Source organism: Ictidomys tridecemlineatus, chromosome 11, assembly GCF_052094955.1.
Source record: "Ictidomys tridecemlineatus isolate mIctTri1 chromosome 11, mIctTri1.hap1, whole genome shotgun sequence".
NCBI classification, from domain to species: Eukaryota; Metazoa; Chordata; class Mammalia; order Rodentia; family Sciuridae; genus Ictidomys; species Ictidomys tridecemlineatus.
Window position 1 is genome coordinate 132,170,455 of NC_135487.1, and position 17,894 is coordinate 132,188,348.

Genomic DNA, 17,894 nt, shown 5'->3' on the forward strand with positions numbered 1-17,894 from the left:
GTCTTGCTCGCCTTCCCGCCCACCTCAGCCTCGGGCGCCCTCCACTGTACACACACGGTCACTTTGACCTCACACTCCCGGCTCCTCGGAGCGCTGGCGCAGCGCATCCGCCCCGCCTTGCGCAGCACTCCCGCTGCCTCGGCACCCGCAGCCGGGGAAAGCCTCCGCGTGCGAGCGGCCGGTGCCCACGCAGCAGCCCCTGCGCTGCCTCATCTGCATACGCCTCGCCCCGTCTGTGACGTCACGAGCCGGGCTCCCTGAGGTCCGCCTTCTCCTGCGTGGTCCCTCCCACCTACGGGCGCCCTGGCCGTGCGTGTGGAAAGTGCTGGTTCCGGTCCTGGTCCCCTGCCCCACCCGGCGTCGGGGCGGTGCTCGGAGCCCGGGCCTGGTCTCCGGAACTGCGGGGCTCCTCACCCTGGGGCCGGCTGAGGACCCTGTAGCCGCAGGGGCTCGTCCTTGAGCTGCTCCCCCAGCCTGGCCCTCAGGCTTCCTGTGGAAGAGAGCCCAGCCCTGCGACGGGGACCTGGGAAACAACGTAAAGAGGTCTAATGTGCAAGTTACCAGAGTGTGGAACAAAGACTGAAGGACGAGGCCGAAACAGCAGCCAAGCAAGGAAATGACCAATTTGGCAAGAAACAGAGACCTACAGGCTTGAGATGTTGCACAAACACAAATGGAATTTAAAAAAGAAATCAAAAGAACTTTATGACAAGATGCATAGCAATCCAACTTTTAAAAACTAAAGAAACTACCTACAAAGAAAAACAGGATAACAAATTATCTACAGGGTGAAACTAATTCAGATGACAGTGGAGTGCTCATCAGAAAACGTGGAGACAGAATTAAGTGGCACAATGTTTCAAGTATCCAGGAAACAAGGGTCAAGCCAAGCTCCTCCTCAGCAACAAGCACCTTTCAGCAATTGAAAGGAAATCAGAAGATTGTCAGGTGGAGGAAACCCAAGGGAACCTGTCACCCACCCTCCTACCATAAAAGAATGGCCCCTAGGAGCTCTCTAAACAGAAAGGAAATAACAGAAGGCAATCTGAGACGTCAGAAAGAAAGGAGGAAAATAATCAACACCACATTTCCTTCTCTTGAGGTCACTGAATTATGTTTAATGGTATAAGAAAAATTCATACACTGTTTGGCATGGTTCTACATTTATGTCAAGGAAGTGTTTAAAATAATGAGATTTTAAACAGGGAGGCTAAAGACATATAAAAGGCATGTAAGTTTTCTGTAGCTCACTTGAACTGGTAAAATAATGACACTGATGTACTGTGTCTCTCTATATAGACAGAAACCTAAACCTCTATATAAACCAATCTTATCAAAAACACTATGGATACAGCAATGTGTAATTCCGAAATATATTGCAGCCCCCACAGACAGGCAAGGAAAAGAAAATGCTCCCAGAAAACAAATGAAACGTTACAAACAGAAAGTGAACAACAACAACAAAAAAAAAAGGTAGACGTAAGCCGGCTCATTTCAAAAAGTACGTTCAATGTAAATGGTTCAAAGACTGATTAGAAGAGTGGATTAAGAGATCTGAAGCAAGTATATTCTGGTTACAAAGAAACTAATGTCAAATATAATGATATAGGCAGGTAGCAAAGAATGGATGGACAGAGATATACCATGCCTGCAGACATTAAGCAAAGGAAAGCAGCACTGGATGTATTAAGATCAGATATAGTGACCCACAGGGACATTACACAATGATAAAAGAGGGACTGGGCTGATGGCTCAGCAGTAGAGTGCTTGCCTAGCATGTGTGAGGCACCTGGTTCAATTCTCAGCACCACGTATAAATAAATAAAAACGAAAGTCCATTGACAGCTAAAAGAGTATTTTAAAAAATAACAGAAGGCATACATGCATATGCAACAAAAACTGATGGAAATGAACAGAGACATAGAGCATTTCACGATTACAATTGGATATTTCGTTAGGTGCAGGACAGGCTGAACTAAGTTGTCTGCAGGGCAGGCTGAACAAACTTTAGCTGCAGGATAGCCCACGCACTTAACCCCCCCTCTGTCTGGTCCTTTATCACCTGTTTTCAACAATTCTGAACACTCGACCCCACTCAAGGCTGAACACGCGACCCCCTCCCATCCGGAAGCCCACAAATGACTCTGCCCCATCTCCCTGAAGGCAGAAGACGACACTACTGTATGATCCAATCACTGTATGCCAACAAGGCAGCTTGCAGACCCAGACACCCCATTAGATTTGGGCTATAAAAACTCCCTCCTGCCTGGCCCCTCTCTTGCTCTGGCTCTTTCTGTCTCTCTTGCTCTTGGTCTCTCTCTCTCTCTCTCTCTCTCTCTCTCTCTCTCTCTCTCTCTCTCTCTCTCTCTCCTCTTTTGCACTGCTGCAGTAAAGATCCCTTGGTTGCTCCGAGTGTTGTGGTCACTTTCCTTTGAGACTTCAGTATCTTCAACAACATATAGAACAACCCATCAGAATCAGCAAGGATACAGGAAACCCAACAACACAATCCATCAGCAGAATTTAATTGACAGTTTTAGAATCCTCTGGAGCAACAGAATGCATACTATCATGAGCTGAATTGTGCCCTGCCTCAAGCTCAGATTCACTGGTTGAAGTCCTAACATCATCAGCCACTAAGGATCTGATAATTAAGTAGATAGATATCAATACACACCAATCAGGATGTCCTCATTAAAAAACAAAATTAATCTTAGTGGCTCTGGAGACTGAGACACGAGGATTGCTAGTTCAAAGCCAGGCACAGCAATGGCAAGGCACTCAGCAACTCAGTGAGACTCTGTGCCTAAATAAAATACAAAATAGGGCTGGGGATGTGGCGGAGTGGTTGAGTGCCCCTGGGTTCAATCCCCGGTACTAAAACAAACCAAATAAAATACCAAAAACCAAAATAAGCATGACAACATCAATGGCTGGCAAGAATTCAAGGAAGCCTGGATCACACCTATATTGCTGGTGTGAATGCCAAATGTTACAGCCACTCTAGGAAATATTTTTGTGGTCTGTTTTTAAAGGTAAACATGCATCTGCCATAGGACCTAGGAATTGCATTCCAGGATTTATCACAGAGAGATAAGCACTTATGTTCACACCAATACCTGTGTATTATAGTTTATAGCAACTTTATTCTTAATATCTCCCCAAAAGAGAAAAATGTGGATAATCTGTTCTGGGTGAATGGGTAGACAGATTTATCTGCAGCAAGGCAAAGTGTGCAGCTACTGAAATACAAAAAGAACAGCTTGTTGATGCAGCAACTGGAATGACTCTCCAGAGAAATTCTCTAAGTGAAAAGCAGTAGTTCCAAGGGCTTTGTATAGGATTCCCTTTCACCTACCATTGATTAAATGAATAAGTTACAGGAATGGAAACTGATTGGTGGTAGCCAGAGGTGAAAGAGGAAAGGAGAGGCGGTCCTGAAGAGAGCCATTGAAAAGGTGATGGATCTTTGTGGTGATGAAGACGTCGTGTGACTTGGTTGTGCCAATGGCTATATCCTGGTACTATGGTGTAAGCATGTCTAACTCCCGCCACACCATTTTTCAAATATTACCATGAAGTTACAACTGGAGCAAACTGGGAAAGAAGCCACAGGGGATCTCTCTTATGAGTTCTTAAGATTATATCTGAATTACGTTTAAAATGTATTTGCCAAATAAAATATATTTCTCTTTGTTTTGAACTTTGTTTAGAAAACAGTAAGGTTATGCACAGGCCCTGGGTTCTACCCCCAGCACAGAAAATAAATAAATAAATAAACAAAGAAATAAACAAGAAAGAAGACACTAAGGCTAAAACTATTTTACTGAAATAGGTTCAATAAAATAGTTTTGCACTTTGTCTTGAAGGAAATGTTGAACACGTTCCTTCCTCTTGAGAACTGTCCACAATTTCTTCTTTTCTTTTCCTTTTTCAAAAGTATGGTGAACGAAACTGCTGTTTGGTCTGGGTTCTTCAGAGAACAAACCCAATAAGGTCCAAATATGAAATGTATAGAGAAACTTACTGAAAGGAATTGGCTCACATGATTATGGAGACCAAAAGTCCTAGATGAGAAGTCAGCCAGCTGGAGATCCAGGAGAAGTGATGGCCAAGTTCTGTAAAGGTATTTTGCCAGGGGAATGTTAGAGTTCTTAAACAAGTCTGGATGGTGCCTGGCAAAATGCCAGAGGGAGTGGTTTGAGAAGTAACAAAAGCGAGCCATTAAGTGTGGAGATTCCTTATTGGTTGACTGATGTATCTAGTTTATGCTAATTAAGATAAGCTGTGCAAAATGTATAAATAGCTCTGTTGTCCTACAATAAATGGCTCCTACTCCTGCTGTATCAATCTACACAAATTGTTTGTCACCCCCCCAGCTATTCTGCTGCAGCCGGACCGCGGCAGATGGTGGCCCATTACGGGGAGCCCCGGGACACTCGGGGGTAAGTGACGAAAAAAAGCTGCCCGTCCATAGATAGGACGGGAGCAATCTGCTCGTCCCTAGGCAGATAGGGCGACAGGAAAAATGGCCATTTCGAGAAAATGGAGAAGATTGATACAGTATGTTTGTGTCTTGTTTTGTCTCAGTGTATTGTATTGTCTTTATGATGAAAATATGGAAGGGGTGAGAAGTAAATTGATAAGGGAAAGAGACACCCCAGTGGAACCAAGAATAGTTAGGGCATGTGTTGATAAAAGCCCAGGAACTCTACTCAGAAAGAAAAAGAAAGTTCAGAAGAAGAAGGATTATCAGAAAAAAAGTTGCAGCAAAAGGCTATTACTAAATACTTTTCGTTGCCGGAGGGTGCGTGAATCTGTGCAGCGGCTGCCATGTGCGCAAGCGGGTCATGGTGCAGCAAGTACTTTGGAAGCGGCAGCGGCAGCAGGCTCTGCCAGTGCCAGGAGCCCAAATCTAGACCTGACCTGGAGGCACAGTCTCGCAGGCTCTTGCTCCCTGTGCCCAGTAGCAGTTTGAGTCTGGGACACTCCCCGGACTATCCCCGGGGTCCATCTGGGGCTGCCCAGGATGCTACAGCCGGCAGAAGACGCTACCAGTGTCCCTGATGTTTCATCATTTTCAATGCCAATAACTAAGCTACAATGGTTCTCCCACACCTGGAAGCTAATGAGTAATGAGCACTATTAAGGCTTATTTCAAATGTAAAAAACCTTGAGATAATGTACTAAATTGTTCAGAAGGTTGTTTTCCTAGTAGAATGCTACAAGATTTTCTTTAGCCAGCGTTGCAGAGTTCCTGCCTTCATCCCAGTGCCGGTGAAAAGGAAAGAGGAAGAATTTCCAGTGTTGCTGAAAACCTGAAAACCGGAGGAGACTTTGGCTGAGAAACGGACGAGACTTCGGATCAAGCTAGCTGCCTGCAGAACTTACCTGGGCTGTGATTTAAGCTAGCTGCCTACAGAACTTCCTGGACTGTGATTTAAGCTAGCTGCCTGCAGAACTTACCTGGACTATGATTTACCTGGACTGTGAGTTAATCTATTGAGACACTGCTTTACTTGGACTGAGACAACAAAGTGTAATGTACAACAAATTGTAACTTGATATCTTTGCTAACAGTGTCATTGCTGGTATAATTTTTCCAAGGGCTTCTTGCATGGAGCCATCAAGTGGCTTGGTATTGTAGCATTTTGTATCCTCCCTTTCTGTTTGTAGCAGGTTATTTATGGTGTTTCTGTAAAAACCACTATGATCCTTATTTAAATTAAACAAAAGGGGGAAATGTAAAGGTATTTTGCCAGGGGAATGTTAGAGTTCTTAAACAAGTCTGGATGGTGCCTGGCAAAATGCCAGAGGGAGTGGTTTGAGAAGTAACAAAAGCGAGCCATTAAGTATGGAGATTCCTTATTGGTTGACTGATGTATCTAGTTTATGCTAATTAAGATAAGCTGTGCAAATGTATAAATAGCTCTGTTGTCCTACAATAAATGGCTTCCATTCCTGCTGTATCAATCTACAGAAGTAATTCGTCACCCCCGGGTTATTATGCTGCAGCTGGACTGCGGCAAAGTTCAAGTCCTCTTATGGCTTGGAGATGGAGTATCCCCAAAGCACCTGTGTGAGCAGGAGGTGAAATGATCAGATCCCGAGAGCTGTAACCTGCATCCATCATTTGATGCCAAGAGAAGAGAGAGACAAATTCCTTGTTCATTAACCACACATAGTATGTAAAATCCAAGAGCTCAAATATTGAGGAGAGCTGAGGACATCATCCAACAGCCCTCGGGTACCTGTTACAGGGGGCAGGATTCTCTTGGTGCCAATGGTGTGTACTGGATGGGCTAATTTTAAGGCCATCTCTACTTCTGTTAAAGAAAAATAGAGCGACACTTATCTGGATGCTAATTCCTTGCATTGTACAGGAGGGAGCACTGGAACTATCATGTACCCAAACCCATATTTATAAAGAAGAGAGGAATGGTGAGGAGGAAAACCATGGCTAGAAGCACCAAGGCATTCCTCCAGTTGTAGCTGGGATCTGGGTTAAACTCTTGGTCCCCAGGGCAGCAACGTTCAGACGTGGGGCTTTTGAGAAGCAACTGGATCACGAGGGCTCTGATTAATCCATTGGTACGTCCAGGATTAAATGGACATTGGGAGGTGGCGGAAACTAGGAGTTAGCCAGAGAAGCATGCCCTGGAAGGGTATGTTTTGTCTCTGACCCTTCTTAATACTCTCTCATTCTTTCTGCTTCCCAGCACCTTTGGGGTGAAGGGTTCTGCTCTGTCAAGTGTTTCCCACTGGGATGTCCTTCTTCCTCACCATAAGCCAACGATGATGGGCCCAAGCAACTATGAACTGGAACCTCTGAAACTGGGAGCCAAAGATAAATGTCTCCTTCTCTAGGTTGATTTCTCAGGTATTTTGTCAGAGCGATGTAAAGCTGACTCACACACTTCCTTTGGATAGGTGGCTTGTGAGAAAGCTATTACAGTGGTCACTTGGGCCATAGTTCTCCAGCCCTGACTAGGCCACCACAGAAAACAACTAGTTATTGGAGGACTTTAAAGCATCCAGGAAGTTCAGCTATTCAGAAAATGCGTGGGAATATGTGTATGTGTCTTGTCCACTGGGACCTTCTCATGGAAAGCCCCTTGGCTAAGCACTGCACCTACTAGACTCTCATAGTGATATCACACACTAAGGAAGACAGGCTTAGAGAGAGAGAGAGAGAGAGAGAGAGAGAGAGAGAGAGAGAGAGAGAGAGAGAGAGAATATTGATTGCCTCATTATTGACAGAGCAATCAGCAATTCCAAATCCAGGCTCCCAGTGGAGATAGGCTACTAATGTCTATCTCAGGTTGCTGATGAAAGGGTTCACATTAGTCGTCCTGGCCTCCCGTCCCTGAGTATTCAATGTCTAGGTGTCTCAGGTGCCATCAGATACTGTAGGGAGGCCCAGTGGGATGACTGTGGCAGGAGGAGGTCCTGCTCTGTAAGTGTCCCGCTGCGTGAGAGCAGGAAGGAAGTTAAAAGACGTCGCTGGCGTCCCTGGGTGGGCTCCAACCACCAGCCTTCGGGTTAACAGCCCAAGGCGCTAACCGGTTCCGCCACGGAGACGCGGCACTGGGCCGCCCTTCTAGGTGGTGGGGAGGAACGAGGACGCGCCCTGTGTGTTTGCAGGGCGCTCGTCCGAGTTCCAAAGCCAAAGCATCCAGGGATTCAAAGCGTGAATCGCTGTGTTTGTCGCCTAGGAGACTTGGCGACTGCGGGCTTCCGAGCTAGAAGGGCGGCGGAACGGCCTTGGCCCGTCGCTAAGTCACCCCGTCTCAGAAGTCGCAGCCCCGGGAGACGCCGGGTGGGTCCTAGTGGTGGCCTTCTCTGTTCTTTGCGCCACGATCACCCTGGGAACGTCCTGTGCCCACACGACCGGCCGCTCGCCCCTGCATTTCGGATTTCTGTGTGCATCAGTGGGGCTCCACGATGGCAGCGGTCGAGGACCTGGTCCTGGGTCCCCTCGCCGACTCCCGGACGCGGCAGTTTCGGGCGCTCCCTTAGGACTTGCCGGATTAAGCCAGGGACGTCGTCAAGTTGGAGTCCACGAAGAACCCCGAGGGCGGACTTCCCAGAGTTCAGCAAAGGCGAGGTTCTTTTTAGAAGGCGCCCTGGCGGCGGTTTCCCGGTAACCCCGGGAGGCGGGAAGCCCTGCGCGCGGCCTGCGCGGTCCCAGCCGGAGCTCCCGGGGCTGGGGTGGGTGAGTGGCCGCGCCGGGAGCGGGTGGCCTCAGGAGGCGGCGGCCAGCGGGAGCGGCGGCGTGGCGCTGCACCCGGGGACGGGAGCTGGGCCGAGGTGCGCGTGGCCTAGGTCCGACGTCCGCAGACGGGAATCGGTTCCCACCGCAGCCGAGTGAGGAGAAAGGGGAGAGCAGAGGCGAGAACGGGCGGCAAAGGCGACGACCTGCGGCCGCCCCGCAGAGCTGCCGCATACTCCAGCTCCTCGGCGGGGACAGGACGCGGAGGAGCAGCCGCCTCGCGCGGTCCGCCGTAGCGCACCGAGGCCGGCGCTCCGCGGGGTCCGCAGCAGCCTCGGCCGGCATCCCAGCGCGCAGGGCCCTCCGCGGACGTGGCCTCCCTTTTCTTTCCAACCACTCTGACCTCCGCGGCGCTGGGCCACTTACCTGCAGCGCCAGTGCGACACTTGCCTGGGCTCCAGAGTTCTCTGCGGCCTGGGAAAGGAAAGCCTACCGTGCGTATCCCGCCTCGGCCTAGAGGACAGGTTGCAGCGGTCCTTTCCCTGCCCGAGAGGTGACAGGGCCAGTCCTCCCCAAAGCGCAAGCCTCAAAAAGTGAGGCGCTGCCCCTGGATCGTCCCAAGGTGCCAACCAGCTTGTTCTGTTGGGGTTTGCCACCTCAGTGGGGCCTTTCTGAAACCAAATGAGAAGTGAGAAGAGAGATTCAAGGCTGCCTGGATAGTTTAGGTCAACTCTGGCCCATGTCCACTGTCACCTTACTGATCTGTGTGTGGTGCTGCGGCCCGGACCCAGCGCCTCACACGTGCCAGGCACCGCTCTACCACCGAGCCCAGCGCCAGCCATTTTTAGCATTCATTTTGCGAACAGCAAATGACTCCAGTGAAACAGGCTAAAGCGCAGGGATCTTCAGTGCGAGAGCACAGGACTTGGACAAGAAGTAACCATCTCTTAGATGAAGTGATACAAAATTTCCTGCATCCTCGAAAGTCCAGGGAGCCCCTTTTAAAGTTTTATTGGGGGGGAGGGAGGGGGGGATCGCTTCATTCAAAGGGAGAAGCACGTCCATTGTAAGGTTGAGAATCGCGTCTCCAAACTTTAACAAGATGGCCCAAAACATTATGACCTCGTGGAGCATTGGTGGTTCAGTGGTAGAATTCTCGCCTCCCACGCGGGAGACCCGGGTTCGATTCCCGGCCAATGCACGCCTTTTCTTAGCGCCTGAGAGCCTTCCTTTCGCCTTCCCTCCGCTGGTCTCAGCAACCCTGGTCAGGAAAGACCACAACGGCCACGACCTCAGGGTCACTTCCCCATTGCCACACAGGAAGGGATCTCGGCAGGCACAGGCTGACTATGCAGGGTCGGTTTCCCTGTCCTCCGCTCCCTCACGTCTGTGCTCTGCAAACCCGTGCCACCCATTTTCCTCGCATCTGGAGGGTCGTGCGCACGGATTCACTTCCTGCACTTGGACAGATCACTTGGCCCCTTTTCCGTGCAGAAGGGGATCCGGGTCAGTAAAGAAAGCTAGTGAAAAAATTAGATCTATATTTGTGGGACGATTTAATGTGAGGAGAACAATTAGGCTAATCATTAGACTATGAATGGAGGGATTAATTCAGATTATAGGAGGTTTTGAGAATCATACAAGGGGAGCGAGTAGGATTGTGGGAATAATAATTTTTAGCATTGAAGAATGTTTAAGTTTTGGACGTAGTCCAGGCCATATGTGTTAGATACTATCATGAGAAGGGCTAGACCTACAGCTGCTTCACATGCAGCAAATACTAGCAAAGTAATGGGAATTATAAATGATAAGGAGAAGTGGAAGTTTATAATTAGGAGGGAACATAAGACAAATATTGATAGTATTATACCCTCTAAGCATAGAAGTGATGATATTAGGTGCGATCGGTAGATAAATATTCCTAGTAGGGATGCAGAATAAGCTAAAATAGTGTTAAGAATAATAATAGGCATTTTGATAATTATGGTAATCCATAATTTAGTGAGTCGAAATCACTTGTTCTAATTTTAAACTAATTATCATATTCAATTCATTCTAAACCCTTTTGAATTCACTCCTAGGCTAACCCGAGGGTAAGAATTAAGATTAAGAGTAAGGCTATAGTTAATATAAGATTAAGATTGTTTGTTTGGGAGGCTCAGGGGAGGGGAAGAAGAAGAGCATTTTCTAAGTCAAATAGAAGAAATGTAATTGCAACAAGGAAAAATTTTATTGAGAATGGTAGGCGAGCAGATCCTATGGGGTCAAAGCCACATTCGTAAGGGCTTGCCTTTTCAGCATATACGTTTACTTGGGGTAATCAAAATGCTACGGAGATTAATAGTAGAGCAATAGAAGAATTAACAAAGAGGGATACTATAAGGTTTATTATTCTCTTCTGGGTTAGTTCCAGAACTAATTGATTGGATGTCGGAGACCAGCTCCAACAGGGGGTCTCAGGAGACTGATGGTGAGGAGTCCACGAAAGAGGGGGTGGAGAAACAACACAGACACCAAAGTGAAGGTGTTGATCCCAATCTTTACTTGTGAAGTTGATCGTATATACTTTTCATTTTGGCACGCTTACAGTACTTTGTGGTTACAAAACAGGAATCATTATTCAAACAAAACAAAATATTATGTAGCTACAATTAGAATAGAAGAATGTGACTTGGCTTATGCATAAGCAAGCATTTGGACTTTCAGTTTGCGTTTTGCTTTGAGCTGTTCTGCTTAGTTAACTTTTAATAATAGTTACAAATGTCCCAAACTATTGGCCTATACCTTGACTATTCTTTCTTGACTTACTGACTGGAACCGGTGCCATGGTTACGGCAAGTAGTTGATTTGTTATTACTTTTAATCAAACAGGAGTAAGAGCACAAACCATTGTGCACAGGAACAAGAACAAGTTGCCCAGTCCTAAGCACTAATCTATCTTCTTAACATTAATTTTTCTTCTCTAGATTTTAATTTAATTTCTCAAAAACTTCCTTGACAGGAATACAGGGAGTTTTTCTTTAGACATTAACAATTTACACTCCACAGCTGAATCATTGCATTTAGAGCAAACAGATCTAAGCTTTAGAAGTAGTTGGATTAATTGGGAAAGTCATGATTTTTCCTTTATACTTAAAGGTCATATGAGAAATCGCAACTATACTTATTAAAGGAATACAAAAACAAATCAGCCCATTCCCAGAAACATACTGCGCTCCTCCAGAAGATGGACGCCTTGCGCCATCCACCTCAGTAGGGCCTTGCCATTGCCTGAGTCAGGGGAGGGGCGCAGCAATTGGAAGTCAATTGTATTAATTAATACTAAGAGAATAAGAGCCTCATCAATAAATAGGAATAGTCATACGACATCTACAAAATGTCAGTATCATGCGGCTGCTTCTAATCCAAAATGATGATTTGATGTAAAGTGAAAGTTTAGTTGACGAATGAGGCATACTAGGAGAAAGGTTGATCCAATAATGACGTGGAGACCATGGAGGCCTGTGGCTATAAAAAATGTTGAGCCGTATACACCATCTGAAATTGTAAAGGATGTTTCTAGGTATTCAGAGGCTTGGAGAAGGGTGAAGTAAAGTCCTAAAGCAATTGTAATTGATAGTGCTTGAACTATGTGTTTTTGGTCCCCTTCTATTAGGCTGTGATGAGCTCAAGTAATTGAGACTCCCGAAGCTAGAAGAACAGAGGTATTTAATAGTGGTACTTCTAAGGGGTTAAGTGGATTAATTCCTACTGGAGGTCAGCAGCTACCGAGTTCAGGAGTTGGGGCTAGACTAGAATGGTAGAATGCTCAGAAAAACCCAGCAAAGAAGAATACTTCTGAAATAATAAATAGTACTCTACCATATCATAAGCCTTTTTGGACAATTGATGTATGGTGACCTTGAAATGTGCCTTCTCGCACAATGTCTCCTCATCATTGGTATATTGTTAGGGTATTAGCTGTTAGGCCTAGTGTGAGGAGAAAAGAGGAATTGAAGTGGAATCATATTACTAAGCCAGATGTTAGGAGTAAGGCGGAGAGGGCCCCTGTTAAGGGTCAGGGCCTGGGATTAACTATATGGTAGGCGTGGGTTTGGTGGGTCATAAAGTATTATCGTGTAAATATAAGCTTACTAAGAGAGTGAAGACATAAGCTTGGATTGGTGCCACTGCAAATTCGAGCACTGTTAATAGAACAAGAATGATGAAGGTTAGGACAGCTGTAGGAGGGCTAATAGATGTTAATGCAAGAGGTGCTCCTCCAATTAAATGTATAAGAAGATGACCGGCTGTAATGTTAGCTGTTAGTCGTACAGCCAATGCTATAGGTTGAATGAAAAGGCTAATTGTCTCGATCATAATAAGTATAGGGAGAAGTGGAATTGGGGTTCCTTGTGGGAGGAAGTGGGCTAATGATGCTTTGGTCTTATGACGAAATCCGGTAATTACTGCTACTGCTCATAGAGGGATAGCTATTCCTAAATTTATTGATAGTTGGGTGGTTGGTGTAAAAGAGTGAGGAAATAAACCTAGAAGATTAGTTGAGCCAATAAATATAATTAACGAGATTAATATTAGGGATCAGGTGCGTCCTTTTGGGTTGTGCATAGCCATTATTTGTTTTAATACAAGTTGGATTAGTCATTGTTGGAATGATACTAGGCGGTTATTTACTAGTCGAGTGGGTGAAGGAAAAAGTAAATTGGGAAATATAATAATAAAAAGGACAATAGGAAGACCTATTAATGTAGGGGTAATGAAAGAGGCAAATAGATTTCCAGCTAGTGGAGGATACACAGTTCAACCAGTCCCTGCACCTGCTTCAACTATAGAAGAAGCGAGCAAGAGGAGAAAAGAAGGGGGAAGAAGTCAGAAGCTTATATTATTTATACGTGGAAATGCTATATCAGGTGCTCCAATTATTATGGGTACTAGTCAGTTCCCAAATCCACCAATTATGATTGGCATAACTATAAAGAAAATTATAACAAATGCATGAGCGGTAACAATAACATTGTAAATTTGGTCATCACCTAATAGAGCTCCAGGTTGACCTAGTTCAGCTCGGATTAGTAGACTAAGTGCAGTTCCTACTATACCAGCTCAAGTGCCAAATAGAAGGTAAAGTGTTCCAATATCTTTATGATTAGTTGAGAAGAATCAACGGTTGATGAACCTAGGTAGGTGGTAAAATGGCTGAGTAAGCATTAGACTGTCAATCTAAAGACAGAGGTTGAGTCCTCTTTTTACCAAGTCCCAAGGTGAATAGTCATATTGAATTGCAAATTCAAAGGAGCAGCTTCAACTCTGCCTTTTTTACTTATGGCGGGAGAAGTAGATTGAAGCCAGTTGAGTAAGGCGTTTAGCCCTTAACTAAGATCTTATGGGTTTAAATCCCATCAGTCTAGAAGTGAAGGGCTTAGCTTAATTAAAGTGATTGGTTTGCATTCAATTGATGTAAGATAAAGTCTTGCAGTCCTTAGTGCAGGAATTAAGTATTGGGTACTTGCTTAGGACTTTGAAGGTCCTTGGTCTAAATTAACCTAAATTCCTAGTTCAGGAGTGAGAGGAGGGGTATTAATGGAAGGGAGAGGGTAGAAGTAATGATAAGGATAGGTAGAAAAGGTGTAAGTTTTATGTTTTCGAATTGTCATTTTATTTTGGTGTTGTTAAATGACGGAAATAGGGTTAGAGATGTTGAATAGATAAGTCGTGTATAGAAATATAAATTTAGGAGTGCTAGTATTGCTATTAGTGTAGAGAAAATAATGTTGTTATTTGAAATAAGTTCTTTGAGGATAATTCATTTTGGTGTAAATCCTGTTAGAGGGGGTAATCCTCCTAGTGATATTAGTACAATTAAAATTGTAGGTGTTAAAAGAGGGAATTTATTTCATAAATTGGATAGGGAAAGGGTAGTAGTTTTTATGGAAAAGGAGAAGTATAAATATACTAATAGTAAGTATAATGTAGATGATTAGGTTAAATATTGATAAGGTTGGGTTATATGTAACAATTGCTATTATTCATCCTATATGGGCGATTGATGAGTATGCTAGGATCTTTCGTAGTTGGGTTTGGTTAAGTCCTCCTCAGCCTCCTAATATGATTGATAGGGTCCCTATAAATAATATGAGGGTGGAGTTTATAGAGGATGCGATTTGGTATACGATAGAGATTGGGGCAATTTTTTGTCATGTTAACATAATTAGGCCTGATATAAGTGGAATTCCTTGGGTGACCTCTGGGACTCATAGATGAAATGGAGCAAGTCCTATTTTTATTGAGAGTGCGATTGTAAATATGAATGATGAGATTTGATTATGTGAGTTGGATAGGGTTCATTGACCTGAGTCTATGAAGTTAATTATTGTGCCTATTATTAAAATTATTGATGCGGTGGCTTGAATGAGAAGATATTTGCATGCAGCTTCTGTGGATCGAGGGTTTCCTTTATCAATTAGAATAGGGATAATAGCTAGCATACTTATTTCTAGGCCTACTCAAGTTAGAAGTCAATGTGAACTAAAAAGTGTAATTATAGTTCCAGAAAAGAGAGTGAAGTAGATTGCGGAGGAAGTTAGGAGGTTAATTAGTACGGGAAGGATATAAACCAACATTTTCGGGGTATGGGCCCGATAGCTTATTTAGCTGACCTTACTATTTAGAACGCGGTGTAAAAGGTAGCACGAAAAATTTTGAATTCTTAGGATTAGGTTCAATCCCTATAGTTCTAGAATAAGAGGGTTTAAACCTCTATAATTTACTCTATCAAAGTAACTCTTTTATCAGACATATTTTTTAGATTTGGGGTGGTACACATGCAGTTATAATTGGAAGAGAGATATGCCATATGCATAGGGCTAGAGTTAGAGGTACAAAGTTTTTTTTAAAAAAAGCATAAGTTGGTCGTAACAGAATCGAGGGTAGGATGCTCGGATTCATAGAAAAGTGGAAGTTAGATAAGTGTTTTTAGGGTGAAGTTTAAAGTAAAAGTTTCAGGAAAAATGGGGTTTAGTAGTGCTCCTATAAAAAGGGTTACTGTTAATGCGTTTATTATGATAATGTTGGTGTATTCAGCTATAAAGAATAAGGCAAAGGGACCGGCTGCATATTCAACATTAAATCCTGATACAAGTTCTGATTCTCCTTCTCTTAGATCAAATGGAGCTTGATTAGTTTCTGCTAATGTTGAAATGAATCATATTATTGCTAGAGGTCATGTTGGGAATAGAAGTCATGTGAATTGTTGGGTGGTGATAAGTGTAGATAAAGTAAAGGATCCATTTATTAGGAGTACTGAGAGAAGAATGATTGCTAGCGTTACTTCGTATGAAATAGTTTGTGCTACGGCTCGTAGAGCTCCAATTAAGGCATATTTGGAGTTGGAAGCTCATGCGGATCATAAAATTGCATACACAGCTAAACTTGAGGTGGCTAAGATAAATAGGACTCCTATATTTATATTAAGGAGAGGTATGGGTATAGGTAGGGGGATCCATATGGTGAATGCTAGTGTTAGGGCTAGGGTTGGAGCAATAATGAATAATATAATTCATGATGTTAAGGGCTTTATGGGTTCTTTAATAAATAGCTTTATTGCGTCAGCAAATGGTTGAAGTAGGCCGTAAGGTCCAACAACATTAGGGCCTTTGCGGAGTTGTATATACCCTAATATTTTTCGTTCGACTAGGATAAGAAAAGCTATGGCTACTAAGATTGGAACAAGTAAAAGTAGAAGACTGATTATAAACATTAATGTTAAGAAGAGGAGTTGAACCTCTGAAATAAAGTTTTAAGTCTTACGCAATTACCAGGCTCTGCCATCTTAACAAGCCCTGTTCTAGGGTGGGTTGTTTAAAATATTTTACTGGATTAAGATTGTTTCATCCATTAATTTAAGGCATAGATGTTTAATTGGCCTTATTTCTCTTGTCCTTTCGTACTGGGAGAAATATAGTAATAGATAGAAACCGACCTGGATTTCTCCAGTCTGAACTCAGATCACGTAGGACTTTAATCACTGAACAAATGAACCATTAATAGCGGTTACTCCATTTGGATGTCCTGATCCAACATCGAGGTCGTAAACCCGAACTGTCGCTATGGACTCTTGAGTAGGATCTCGCTGTTATCCCTAGGGTAACTTGTTCTGTTGATCAATGACTTGGGTCAATTAATGAATTATAATTTGGACATGTTGTGTCTAGATTATTATCATTCGGAGGTTAATTTGTACTCCGAGGTCACCCCAACCAAAATTTCTAGCCTATGATCAATAATTTTAATTCCTAAGATATTACTAAGGCTGTGAGACTATTAAATTAAAGCTCCACAGGGTCTTCTCGTCTTATTGGGAAATTCCCGCCTCTTCACGGGAAGGTCAATTTCACTGATTAAAACTAAGAGACAGTTAAACCCTCAAACACTTTTGGAGACATACTCAGAAGTGTTTCACCAAATGTCACAGCACCTTCTGGTCTATCCAAGCTGACATGTAAAATTAACTACTCCTATACCCTCAGTCACTCCGAGTAACACATTTAGCATAATGTCTTATGAAATACAGCTACTATATTTCAGCATAACGTTGGCTTCTCCTTTGCAGTAGTAATATGTCGGGCTTTCAGTGAACACGGGGTTCATTCTGACCTCATGTAGTCTCACCCCAGCCCCTACCATCATTACCACCAGTGAATTGTTGGCGTGGCCTTGTTTTTTTCAAAATATCAGTACACTCCAGACTTTGCTAATGTCAGTTTGAACTTCAGGCCAGTTGCACAAGTGACTTTCCATCTTGACCAAGCCTTAAAATGCTTTTTGTCCAGATCCCTGGATATGGATAAGACATACCTGTTATGGTCCACTCTTCATCTAACGGTGTCCTTCATACTTCCATCCAGGTCACCAGATGAGCCTGGCCTCTTAACGTCATTCACGATGGCCTTGTAGCCATGACCATCCGAGGGAGTCTGGTCAGCATCATGGCCGTGGAACAGAGGGTTTGGAGGTGGGAGTTACTGAAATCTCAGCACAAGTGACTCTGTACAAACCTTTGTGCCCAGGGCAGACAAACAATCCCAGCCTAACTTCCAGCAGCATTCGGCCACCTTCCTAAGATGACTCCAGAGCATCCTCCCTTGAGAATACCTGTCTGAGAAAGCTTCAGCCTGACGGGAGAGGTGGTGGGTGTTTCTACCAACACCTGATTGTAAGTAAGCACAGCGTCTTTCCCAGAGCTCCTGCTGGACACCAACTCCTTCCTCTCTTCTGGTGTGCATCTTCTGCAGTCTCGGCGTGTTTCTCTCAAGGATCTCTTTGCCCGTCTTTTAAAATGTCTTCACCAGGAGGGAGCGAACCTCTTTCTCCTGGTCTCTGTGGGAGGACAGAATCCTAAGTTCCCAATAATTGCCAGGTGGCCGAGACACAGCCGGCCAGATAAGTCAGATGGTTACAGTGACCAGCCCTTTGTCATTTTTCATATGTGCTCCCGGCTCTCTCTCTAAGTCACTGTCCCTTTAGAATGCCCTCTCACCCCTGCACTAATCTGAGGGGAGCTCAGCTCTGTCCTATGCTGTCAGGAATCACTCAATGAAATATGTCTTCCCAGCTTCAGCTAATGCCCAGCTTTGTTGCCCTTTGGCAAAGGAAGTGCAAACGATAGCTTTAGTGACACAGTTTC

At 44.4% G+C, this 17,894-nt stretch overlaps 1 non-coding gene across 1 annotated transcript; it reads left to right on the forward strand.

Annotated features, from left to right (window-relative positions):
• Nucleotides 1-9,342: 9,342 nt before the first annotated feature.
• Nucleotides 9,343-9,413, forward strand: Trnag-ccc (transfer RNA glycine (anticodon CCC)). Its single transcript has one exon. It is a non-coding gene; the product is annotated as a tRNA-Gly (tRNA).
• Nucleotides 9,414-17,894: the final 8,481 nt, after the last annotated feature.